General features: G+C 36.3%; 1 non-coding gene across 1 annotated transcript; it reads right to left on the bottom strand.

Moving 5' to 3' along the window:
* Positions 1-11,183: 11,183 nt before the first annotated feature.
* LOC121207474 (small nucleolar RNA R71) lies at positions 11,184-11,290 on the bottom strand. The gene has a single exon (XR_005902569.1). It is a non-coding gene; the product is annotated as a small nucleolar RNA R71 (small nucleolar RNA).
* Positions 11,291-11,504: the final 214 nt, after the last annotated feature.

Genomic DNA, 11,504 nt, shown 5'->3' with positions numbered 1-11,504 from the left:
GACCACGACCTCTCGGTGGCTGCAGAACACACCTCGACAACTGTACAATACCCATAACCGTAGCTTGGACCTAATCGGGCCTCCGTGGACAATCTCTAATATGATGCCCCAATCTTTTCTAGCACTAGCCCTGATGGCGTCTCCCACAATCAGCACAAGGCTATACTTCAGTAACAGCAACAGAGGCCCCAACTCTGACCGGCCCATCAACTCTGGCCTTTTTCTTCAGCCTCAGAAAAAATCTTAAGGGCTCCAAATCCCACTTGTTTCTACCTCTCTCCTTTTCACGGTTCTAGCGCTCAGCGCGCTTCACTTCCTCGGTGATCTTCGCCTTATCAACCAATAGAGCAAAATCTCACTCCCTCTGTAGAGCTATCAAAACCCGTAGATTATCCCTGAGGCCGTTCTCAAAATGAACACACCGCTCGTTCTCAGTTGCCACCATTCCTCACGCATAGCGGCTTAATCACAAAAATTCAGCCTTATATTTAGCCACTAATTTATCCCCCTGAGTCAAATTTAGAAACTCTCTTCTCCGAGCATCTACATAACTAGCACCCACATACTTTCCCTGAAAATTAGTCTTGAAAAATTCCTAGGTTAGTCGATTGGGTTGAGTGCTCTCTTTAACCGTAAGCCACCACTGGTAAGCCTCATCTCTCAATAGTGACACTGCACCCTTTAGTTTCTACTCGGGGGTGCAGTCGAGATCATCCATGATTCTCTCTGTGGCCTCAATCCAATACTCAACCAAATTAGGGGCAACTCCAGTAATACCCCTAAAATCTAAGCTCCATTAGACCAAAGTCATGTTGTAACTGACCCACGGCCCGTAGTACTCGTATTGGGCCTAGCGACCCTCTCCAAATTTTGTAACATAGCTTGGGACTGCGTCGTCCCCAGCTACATGATCATGAGACCCAGTCTCAATCTCAAGTGAAACTGGCACCTCCCTTGCTTCAACATTAGGCATGTGGCTAGATGACGAAGACCCAGCCCGAGCACCTCTACAGCCTCTGTCGCGGCCTCTTGTACCCCTTCCACGAGTACCTCTGGTGCTCATTATCGATTTTTGTTTTATCTGTATTAACAGTTTTATGCATCAATTTACAATTTCAGTGTTAATTAATAAATGTTTTATGAGAAACAATATTAGTAACTCAGAGTTCACTTTCGCAGATCGCAGTCTTACCACAGTTTTTAGTTTACCCTAAATAGAGTATTTTAGTATAGTTTACTACCTACAGTAGTTTCATTATTTCAATTTAATCAAACAACAGTTTCAGAAGACTTACAGAATTGACATCGGAGACTCAGTGTACCACACCTTCAGTAAAACATTTCAAAATACTTTAAATCATTTAAAACGGTTCTTTTTAGAAATTCCAAGTTTTAAAAGAAACCCAAATTCACAGCCGAGTTTTGCAACCTGGCTCTGATTCCACAAAATGTAACACCCCAAACTCGGCCTGGACACTATGGTCGAATCTGGCGATGTCACATTAAAGTGTTTTTCGTAAAGTCTGATGTTGTTGAAAACCCCTTTTCTATTTAATCTCCCGTGTGATCTTAAAGATGATTTTGAGACGTTCGTTCACTTTCAAAATGTGAGTCATTTGTCAAAAAGGTAGTCATATTAAAGCGTTATTATTATATTTTTATTTTAAAAACATTATTTCTTACGGAAGTTCTTAAAACCGGTTGCGTGTTCGTGGTATCTTTGAAAAACATTTATATTTTGAAAACCCACGTCTTTTCCTACTACTAACAGTTTAAATCAAAAACCAATAGAAATCCCAAATTAAAAATAAAATCCAAAGCGACCTTATTACAATAAAAATACCCAAAATAAAATTATTTATAATTTAAAAATCAAACAAGATAGTATGTGCGGTTGTGTGGCCACCTTTGAGTCCCTCGCAGCACCGATCCGTCTAAGACTAGGGATTACCTTTACAGATAAACAGATGGGTGAGTTATGAAAACTCAGTGTGCAATCCCATATCAAATAACCAAAGAATGAGCATATACAGTCTGGGCCTAAGCCCATTTCAGTAATGGTTCAGTCTCAGTTAGGGCCTTAAGCATTACAATATCAGTATCAACTTGGGCTGAGCCCATCTCAGTTATAGTAACAGTATAGATATGCAATCATGAGATCCTACCCAACCAGCCTCTACACTCCATCTCTGTCCAACCCTACACTCCATGTGGGGATATAATCAACCCACCCATCCCTACATTCCAAATAGTATCGGTTACGGCACTAAACTGTATTTACAGTACAGCTGCCAGTACAGTACACTTCTTCCAATCATAATAAAACCCAACCCCATGCAACACATCATGCATCATGTCATGTCATGTCATGTCATAATATCATAAATGTACACAATACAGTTATAATAGCATGCTAAATACAGTCATACATCATATAGGGGCAAAATAGGCATTTTATCAATTAGAGGGTCTAGGTAAACTTACCGACCCAACAGTATGCCCAAAGTCGTCTTGGGCAACCCGTGCAACCTTAACAGTCCAACAGTGAAAATGGGCCCAAGGCCCATTTTACGGGCCCATGTTGGCCCTCACGCCCGTGTGGCCCACATAGCCCAGTTATGGCCTTAGTTGTGTAGATTACATAGCCTAGTCCAATATTCTCCACACGTCTGTGTGGTTTACCCATGTGGAGCCCACATGCCTGTGGGCCCCACACGACCCAGTTTGGCCCGAGATGGCCCAAGACGACCTCTGCCCATGAAATCACTCATGGCCGGCCTTATTGATCAAACGCCCATGTTTAGTCACACGGACCACCACACGAGTGAGCGCACGCCCGTGTAGCGTCATCGTTTGCTTTTTCCAGCTTTTGTCGATTTTCATAGTTTAGATAGTGTTTACACACCTTGCTGCGAAAGTACGAAAATAGTCCACAAGTGCTCCAAACCTATATTCAAACACGATACACCATTAGTCCCTTAAACAATAGGATTAACCAACCCCTTTTTATCACACTATCCACATGATTTCTTATCACTTGCCTTGATCGATCGATTGAGGCTCACACACTTAACCCATTTGCAAGAGACCGATTACTAGGCCTTAGGGATTACCTGCATTCCAACCGACCTATAATAACCATTATTTCTCATACAAATAGCTTAAGTCAAACGCATATCCAACTTGCCGAAAACGCAAAATCAAGATTAGGAGAAAGGAGCAATCAGCCTACACCCAACATGAAAGCCGAAAGCACACGCTTAGACAGAGGAAACAATGGAACAATTACCCCCTATCAGAAATTGGCAGCACAAGAAGATGTTAGGTGCAAGACTAAAAAGACAAAGAGAGAGAGAGAGAGAACAACCATGTACCCAAACTGAATGTTAGGCTTACCAAAATGCAAAAGAAAGCAATAAAGGGAAAGTCGGCACAGTGAGTGTGACACCCCTAAATTGACCCTAGACGGAAAGCGATTTCGGGACCGCTAAACCGAGTCACCAAATTATTTGAATATGATATTTATTGTCTAAAATATGTGAATATGAATGTGTGAAAGTTTTAAGCTTCGATTTAGTCGACTGCATGTGAATTCAGCTAATAGGACTTATGTGTGACACTTTTGAAATGTGATAGGTTAATCTATATGATCTATTAGTGCATGTAATAAAAGGGTGGACTTGCATGTCAATTTCCCCCTTAATTTAGTAGTGGCCGACCATGACAAGGAAGGAGGACAAAATGTTATGGGCAAAACATGTCATAAACATGTTATGTTAGTGATTTATGTTAGGAAAAATAAAATAAGGAGTATGGGTAATAAAATAATAATGCAAAGGGAAGAGTGATGAAAAAAAAAATTGTCTCATCCATGTCCCCCCCTCCATTGCCGTGAATTGAAGGAAGAAAACAAAAGAAAAAAAAATGTTCATCTTCTTCTCCTACCTCTCTCAAGCCGAAACTAACCAAGAAATGGAAGAAAGCACACCTAAGGCATTCGGCCATCTTGTGTGGGGGGAATTAAGGTATGATATCATGTGATTCTTTTGGAATTTTTGTGAAGTTGAGTTTGTTTTGGTGCTCATAACATGACCCATGTGTTAATTTTTGAGTTTGTGTTGCAAGAAACATTTGGTTATGTCCTTATATGTCAAATTGATGATAAATTTTTTATATTTGGTGAATGAATATGGGTTTCGGTCATGGTAGATAACAAAGAATGTGGTTGTTGTTCTTGTTAATTTGAATGAATTTTTGGTGGATAGGTGCTTGAATCAAACAAATGATCATGAGTGTACACTAGGTGCTAGTTGAGAAGAATCGGTCACTATATTGGAGGCCATTGCCGAATATGAGTTTAGTTATTGAGTTGATGGAATAAAAGAATGCTTAAAGATGTGTCACAACAAATTATATGTTAAGCTAAGGTTGTTAAATTATCAATCTTTCTTCCTAGCCGAATATGTGTTTATAAAGTTGAGTTGTTAAATAGATTTTGAAGTTAGCCCATGCATTTATTTTTGAATTTAAGAAGAATGATACATTCGACTATGCTTTGATGTGCTTGGATTGTTGTTCATTGAGTAAATGATTGAGGAATGGTTAAAAGAATTTGAATGTTAAACTAGTTGATTTGTTTGATGATATATATATATGTATTCGGCAATGGGATAAAATGTGTATTAAGGTAAGTTTCATGGTGATTATGCTTGTGATGTTGGGTTAATATTCGACATTGAGTAATGTGGGGTAAGGTGATTAATTGGCTATGAAATTAGCTAAATTGAATAGGTATGTTTAATAATATGCTTAGTATAATGTATGATCTTATAACTCGGTTTGGTATTGAGATAAAGGTTAGATGTATGATTGGATTTTGGTATGTGTTAAATTGGTCAATCAAAGATTAAATGATATGTGATTGCCAAATGTGATTGTTAAGTGAATAATATTAGTTAAGTACTTAAGCAAATCTATTGTTTTACTTAAGCTTAAGAGCAAAGAGGATCAAAGTCGGATAGGGGAAAAGAGAAAGTAAACGAATGGCCGTGGACATCTAATCGTCGACCACTTCCGAGGTAAGTTTTAAGTGATTAAACGTTGAGTAAATTCAATCATAATAGGACATAATGAGTTGATTTAATAAGATATGATGTGGCCATGATATGTCTTAAACTCAAATGGTAAGTTCATAAGTGTTTGGACTTGGAAATTTAAGAGCAAATTGTAATAATTTGCTTTGGACAGCAGCAGTAACGTGATTTTAGAAAATCACTATAAATTGTTGGTGTGGAATTATAGGCTGAATAAAATATGTAATCAAAGCTTAGTTAGTCTAGTTTCTTATAAAAGAGACCGTGTAAGCAAAGAAATTTCCTATAAAGAGATATTTAAAGTTGTGCGGGACTGTGTCAGAATGACTCTGAAATCCCCTGTTCTGCATTTAGACAATCATTATAAATTGTACAAAAATGGTTATAAGATAAAATTTATATGCTTAGACTCCTTAATGAGTCTAGTTTCAAATGAAATCAAATACAACACATTTTGAATTCTGTAAAATGATAAATTTTATTCGTAGTGAAGAGTGGTCAGATTAGTCAAACAGTGAAACAGGGGAAAATTTAAGAAAAATATGGTATTGATTGGCCAAACCTAAAATTCTGGAAATTTTATGGATGGAAGATATACGAGTCTATATTCAGGAAAAATTAACGTCAAGTGATTTGGAGTTTTGTAGCTCCGGTTATAAATAATTTAGTGACCATTGCTCAGGAAAACAGCTCGTAGTGAATATGTGATTTTGTTGTAAACATGGATAAAACTTGTTTTAGTTGCTCATAAGCTAGTGATTAAACCCATACTTGAATTCTAAATCGTGATATTGTAAGCTTATGAGTATTCTAATATGAAATGATAGTATGGCGTAAAATTGAATTATTCATTGGAAAGTGATGGATGTAGATTCGGCCAAGACCAAGTCTGTACATGATAGTATATGTGGTATGTGAAGTATATTTGAATAAATGTGAAAGTGTATATATGTGATAAGGCCTAATAGCCGATGTGATGAATGTGAAAGTGTATATATATGTGATAAGGCCTAATGGCCGATGTGATGAATGTGAAAGTGTATATATGTGATAAGGCCTAATGGCCGATGTGATGAATGTGAAAGTGTATATATGTGACAGGGCCGAGTGGCCGATGTGATGGATGTGAAAGTGTATAAATGTGATAAGTCCCGAAGGGCATTTGTGTCAGTACTATATCCGGGTTAAAACCCCGCAGGCTTTATGCGAGAATATTATCACTGAAATGTCCGTAAGCTTCGTGCTCGTACTATATCCGAGCTCTAAAGACCCGATGACTACGTGTGGAGATTATGTCCGGGTAAGACCCGATGACTACGTATGGAGATTTTGTCCGGGTAAGACCCGATAACTTCGTGTGGAGATTTCGTCTGAGCTAAAGGTCTCATCGATAATCCGAGTAGAGGTTAAAGCTATAAGACTTCGTAATAAGAATTGCTTATAAATATATTCAATGCGAAAGGTTAAATAGGTATGTACTCCAAGTTTATATGTGAGCTTGATTTGCACTAAATCATAAGGTAGTTATGTGATGCATACGAGAGCAATCTATGAGACTATTCCTATGATTATGTGACATCGGATCAGTGTGAGAGGTTATGTGAAATCATACGATATATCTATGTCACATGAGCTCACTTTTATGTGAAAGTTTATCTGCCTATTGTATATGATGAGATGTGCATATTCGGAAAATGGATGGTATGCCCGAAGGAAGAGTGAAATAAAAATACGAACAACTATGTTATAATTTGATTGTTATCTGTTGACACTGCTTAAAACTTACTAAGCATTGTAATGCTTACTCCGTTTACTCTGTTTCCTCTGTTTTATAGATCTCATTGCGAAGCTACAGGCTCGGGGATCGTCAGTAACTAGTCACACTATCACTATCCATTGCTTGTTACTGTTATGTTTAGAACCATTTTATGGCATGTATAGAATAGACTAGTGGCGGAATAATATTTTTGGTTAATGTATATAAGCCATGCGAAAATGGCATCTTTTGAATGTTTACTTAGTGAAGTTTAAATTTATCTCTGGCTGTGCTTAGTACTTATTTAAATGAATGATCTTTATTTCAAGAAAAAGTTTAAAATTTTACTGTTCTGACATGAGTTACAAGTCCGGTAATGCCCCTTACCTATTCCAGCGACGGTTACGGGATAGGGGTGTTACAGTGAGGGCAGAAGAAGTAAAAGCAATCAGTTGAGAAGAAAACCGTTTGAGAGAGAGGAGAAGAAGAAGCAATTGGTCAAGGAGAAACCATTTGAGAGGGAGGAGAAGAAGAAGTAATCGGTCAAGGAGAAACTATTTGAGAGGGAGGAGAAGGGATATTTGGCCAAAGAGGAAAACCGATTGGGAAAGGGAGAGAAGGAAGAAAATCGGTGGGGAAGAGCAAAATCGAAAGAAAACTAGAACTGAAAGGTACCCAAATGATCAATAGCAATATGCAGCTTTAGAAACAAGAAGTGAAAAGAACCAAAAATTTGGCAAAACCCGAAATGGAGAGAAAAGTTACTACACTCAAAGTGGAATTCCTGAGTGCCTAGAATTCAAAGTCGGCACCATTATTCCCTCTCACTTTAACCTCCTCCCATAATTTCCTCCCAAAAATCCTCCATACTGTCCATTCCTCCCTCAACCACTCAATTTAAGTCTCACTCAAACACTTTAGTGTTTCAGTCAAACACAACTCTTTTATGACATCAACAGCAAAATAAAACACCTCAATGCGCCTACCAACACTAGAACCTCTGACCACAAATAACCACAACACACCACTTATCCCCTAGACCAACAGGCCATTTCTGACATAAAATACCCACATTTATTTAAAAGTCTACTGACTAGAAAAAGGGTTTATTCATATTAAAACAAAACTTTTGCACAAGTCAAGGCGTGAACCAAGACTTCTCAGACACTTCCTAGGACACTTAACCACTGAATCAAACATGCATTTGTGTCACTTAAACATACAAAATAAATACTTAGAATTTTGGGGCGTTACAAATAATTTCGAGAATGAAGGTACAGGTTAGTTGGATCTAGTGGCAACGATCTCAAAAACATAAAAATTATTGAAAACGGGTTTAGATTTCTTACCATGCAAAAAGACTGAGTGTTAAAAGTATTTGAAGCTTTCAAATTTTCCTTCCATGGTGGCTTATTCGGTGGGAGAGAAGAATGAAAAAGATGGTAAATTTTTTTCCTTATTTTATGTTTAATTTATTATTAATATTATATTAAATTATAAAGTTTTAATTTAAATAACTAAAATCACTCATTCACCGTCCATCAATATATAACATGGCATAATTGCCATTTAAATCCCTTAAATAATTCTATTTGACTCATTTAGTTCATAAAATTCAACATTTTCAACTTTTACAATTTAGTCCTTTTCAATTAATTAACTATCTAAACATTAAAATTTCTTAATGAAACTTTAATAACACTTTAATAACACTCCCTAAATATTTATAAAAATATTTACGACTCGGTTTATAGAAACGAGGTCTTGATACCTCATTTTTTAAGACCACTTGACTTTAAGATCATACCATTTGATTATTCTTTCAAATTGCATAAACTGCCAATTCAAAATTTTTTTAAATACCATATATTATTTGTTAATGTTAAATAATAATATTTACAGACTCACGTCAGATGTCTGGCCCCGAAACCACTATTCTGGCACTACTGAAAACGAGATGTTACACCCTTGGCTTTCCCACTTAAGAAGTCTGAAAGGGCCCTTCTGTCTTTGCCAAGCCAACGTTAAGTCAAAATGTAAAACACTAGATCAGTGTTTGAGATGTACCTCACTCGTTGCATCTACTCACTCCAACTACCCTGTTTGCATTACTACTTTTCTCCTTAAGTCTGATCCACAACCCACTAATAACTCTTGAAAACATTTACATTTCAAGGCTCTAGATTGAATAAATTATTTGTAATTAAGTAAATATGTTTGAATTTTTAAATATTTTTAGAAGATTGCATAAAAAAGCTTGGATTATGCAATAAATGTTATTATTTGTTACTTTTATTATTAGGGAAGAAAGGTGTTGGTTGTGGCTGGCAGCAAGTGCAAAATGAAGAAGAGAAGAGAAAAAAAAAGTTTGAAAATGAAAGAAGTGAAATAGTGCCACGGCAAAATGTTGGTTAGATTGCCAACAAGAATACCATAGCAATTCCAGGAAGATGACGCAGCACTCAATCCATGTCACTCTCAGCCAACTATACTTGTACCAGATACACAACCTTAAAAAAGAGGAAGCAAAAGGTGTGTGCTGAGAGGGAGGGACCTACTCTATAAAGAAGGAAAGAGAAAAGAGAAAAGGGGATCCAGAGAGAGAGAAGAATTAAAGAATAGTTTTTTGTCTCTCTACATCAAGTTCTCGTGAAAAATCTCAAAGAAAGAGAGGAGAGGGTAGCAGCTTACAAAGCATAAGAGTTCCAAACACAAGGAAGGGGAAGACAAATCTACCTTGGGTTTTGCATCAAATCTCATTATTAGAGTGAAAGCTAGAGTAGCAATGGCCTTCTTGCAATTCTACCTTTATTTTCTGATTTATACTTTGTGATTCATAAACCTAAACAATGATGTTGAATGGTTTCTTTTTTTCTTTTTCTTTTTCTTTTTTTTTTTGGATTTGAATGTCCAACCCATGAGCTAAATCTCATTAGGTTGGAGTTATTTGGGTAAAGTTTTATTATCTTTAATACCCATGGTTTGATTTTTTGTAGATTATTGTTTCATTTGATTTGTAATTATTTTAAATGCATGCATGCAAGCTCTAGACATAGATGACTATATGGTATGTTATTAGATTTGATTTAATTCTGGAAAGATTAAATAGATTGGATTATTATCAGTTGATACAGGCAAGTATTAGAAAGAATATTTGCAGCACTCTAGACGTAAAAGTTGAGATTTATACAGGGAAATGAAGAACAATTTGGATATCATTCTTGAGTTTTGCAGATATACAAAAACTCAAAATGATAGCTTAAAGTTTGGCTTTCGAAAGAAGCAGACTACAGTAGTGAGTCCTTGAGTAGTAGAATGGTCAAGATTTTGCCATGGTATTATTGTGATATAAAAATAAAGCGTGAGTAATTCCAACTTTATCGTTCAATAGCTCTTTCCCACTTATTCTTTGAGATTTGCCACAGCATTTTAATTGTCCTAGCATATTTTCATTCATAATTGATTTTATTAATCCATTCATTAAATTTCTTAATCAATTTTTCATCTGTCTCGTTTGCACAGTTTAATTAGTCAATTTCATAGTAATAGCATAACCAATTATTTTAATAAATTTTTATCCCTGTGGAGACGATACTCACTCATCACTTTATTACTTTATTCGACGTGTATACTTGCACATTCACATGCGACAAGTTTTTGGCGTCGTTGCTGGAGATCGACAATTTTGGTGAAATTTTTGGTGTTATTAGCTCTTTAATTTTATTACTTTAGCTTCATAAGTTGTTTTAATTTTTTTTTTGTTTTTTAGGATTTTTTGTTGGTGCATGAGTAGAGATATTTCAGTAATTGAAGAGTATTATTTTGATCCAGAAATTGAGAGAACCTTAAGAAGAAGGAGAAAAGAATTACAAGTAATGGAAAGAATTAGAAATGATTAGTTTAGAGAAGAGCCATTACATCAGGAAGGAAGGGATGCTAATATTCCTCAAATAATAGATGACAGAAATAGACCCATCAGAGAACATGTAGTGTTGATCTTAGATTATCTAAATCCAGGAATTGTCAAGCCGCATATTCAAGCTTAACATTTTGAGTTAAAGCTGGTGATGTTTTAAATGTTACAAACTGTAGGGCAGTTTAGTGGATTGCCTACTAAGGATCCATGGTTGCACTTAAGACTATTTTTGGAAGTTTGTGATTCATCCAAGCAGTAGGGTGTTCTTGATGATGCCTTGAAATTGAAGTTATTCCCTTATTCATTGTGAAATTGTGCCAAAGCATGGTTAAATGTATTGCCATCAGGTACGATGGCATCCTGGAATGAACTTTGTCAGATGTTTCTGCTGAGATATAATCCTCTGAACATGAATGTCAAAATAAGGAATGATATTACATCCTTTCAGCAATCTAAGGACGAAACATTATATGAAGCATGGGAGCAATTCAAGGAGTTAATTAGAAAATGCCCGATGCATGGTTTTCAACATTAGACACAAATGGAAATGTTTTACAAAGGATTGAATGCGCATACAAGGATTGTGGTTGACACATCTTCCAATGGGAATTTACTCAATAAATCATATAATGAGGCATACGAAATTCTGGAGAGGATAGCAAAAAACAATTATCAACACCCCACTACCAGAGTAGGGACTGGCAGAAGAGTTTCTATAGTAATGTAACTTGATGCGATT

The sequence above is a fragment of the Gossypium hirsutum genome, chromosome A01 (genome assembly GCF_007990345.1).
Source record: "Gossypium hirsutum isolate 1008001.06 chromosome A01, Gossypium_hirsutum_v2.1, whole genome shotgun sequence".
Classification (NCBI taxonomy): Eukaryota; Viridiplantae; Streptophyta; class Magnoliopsida; order Malvales; family Malvaceae; genus Gossypium; species Gossypium hirsutum.
The sequence above is the reverse complement of the archived record's forward strand: the minus strand, read 5'-3'. Positions and strand labels throughout refer to the sequence as shown.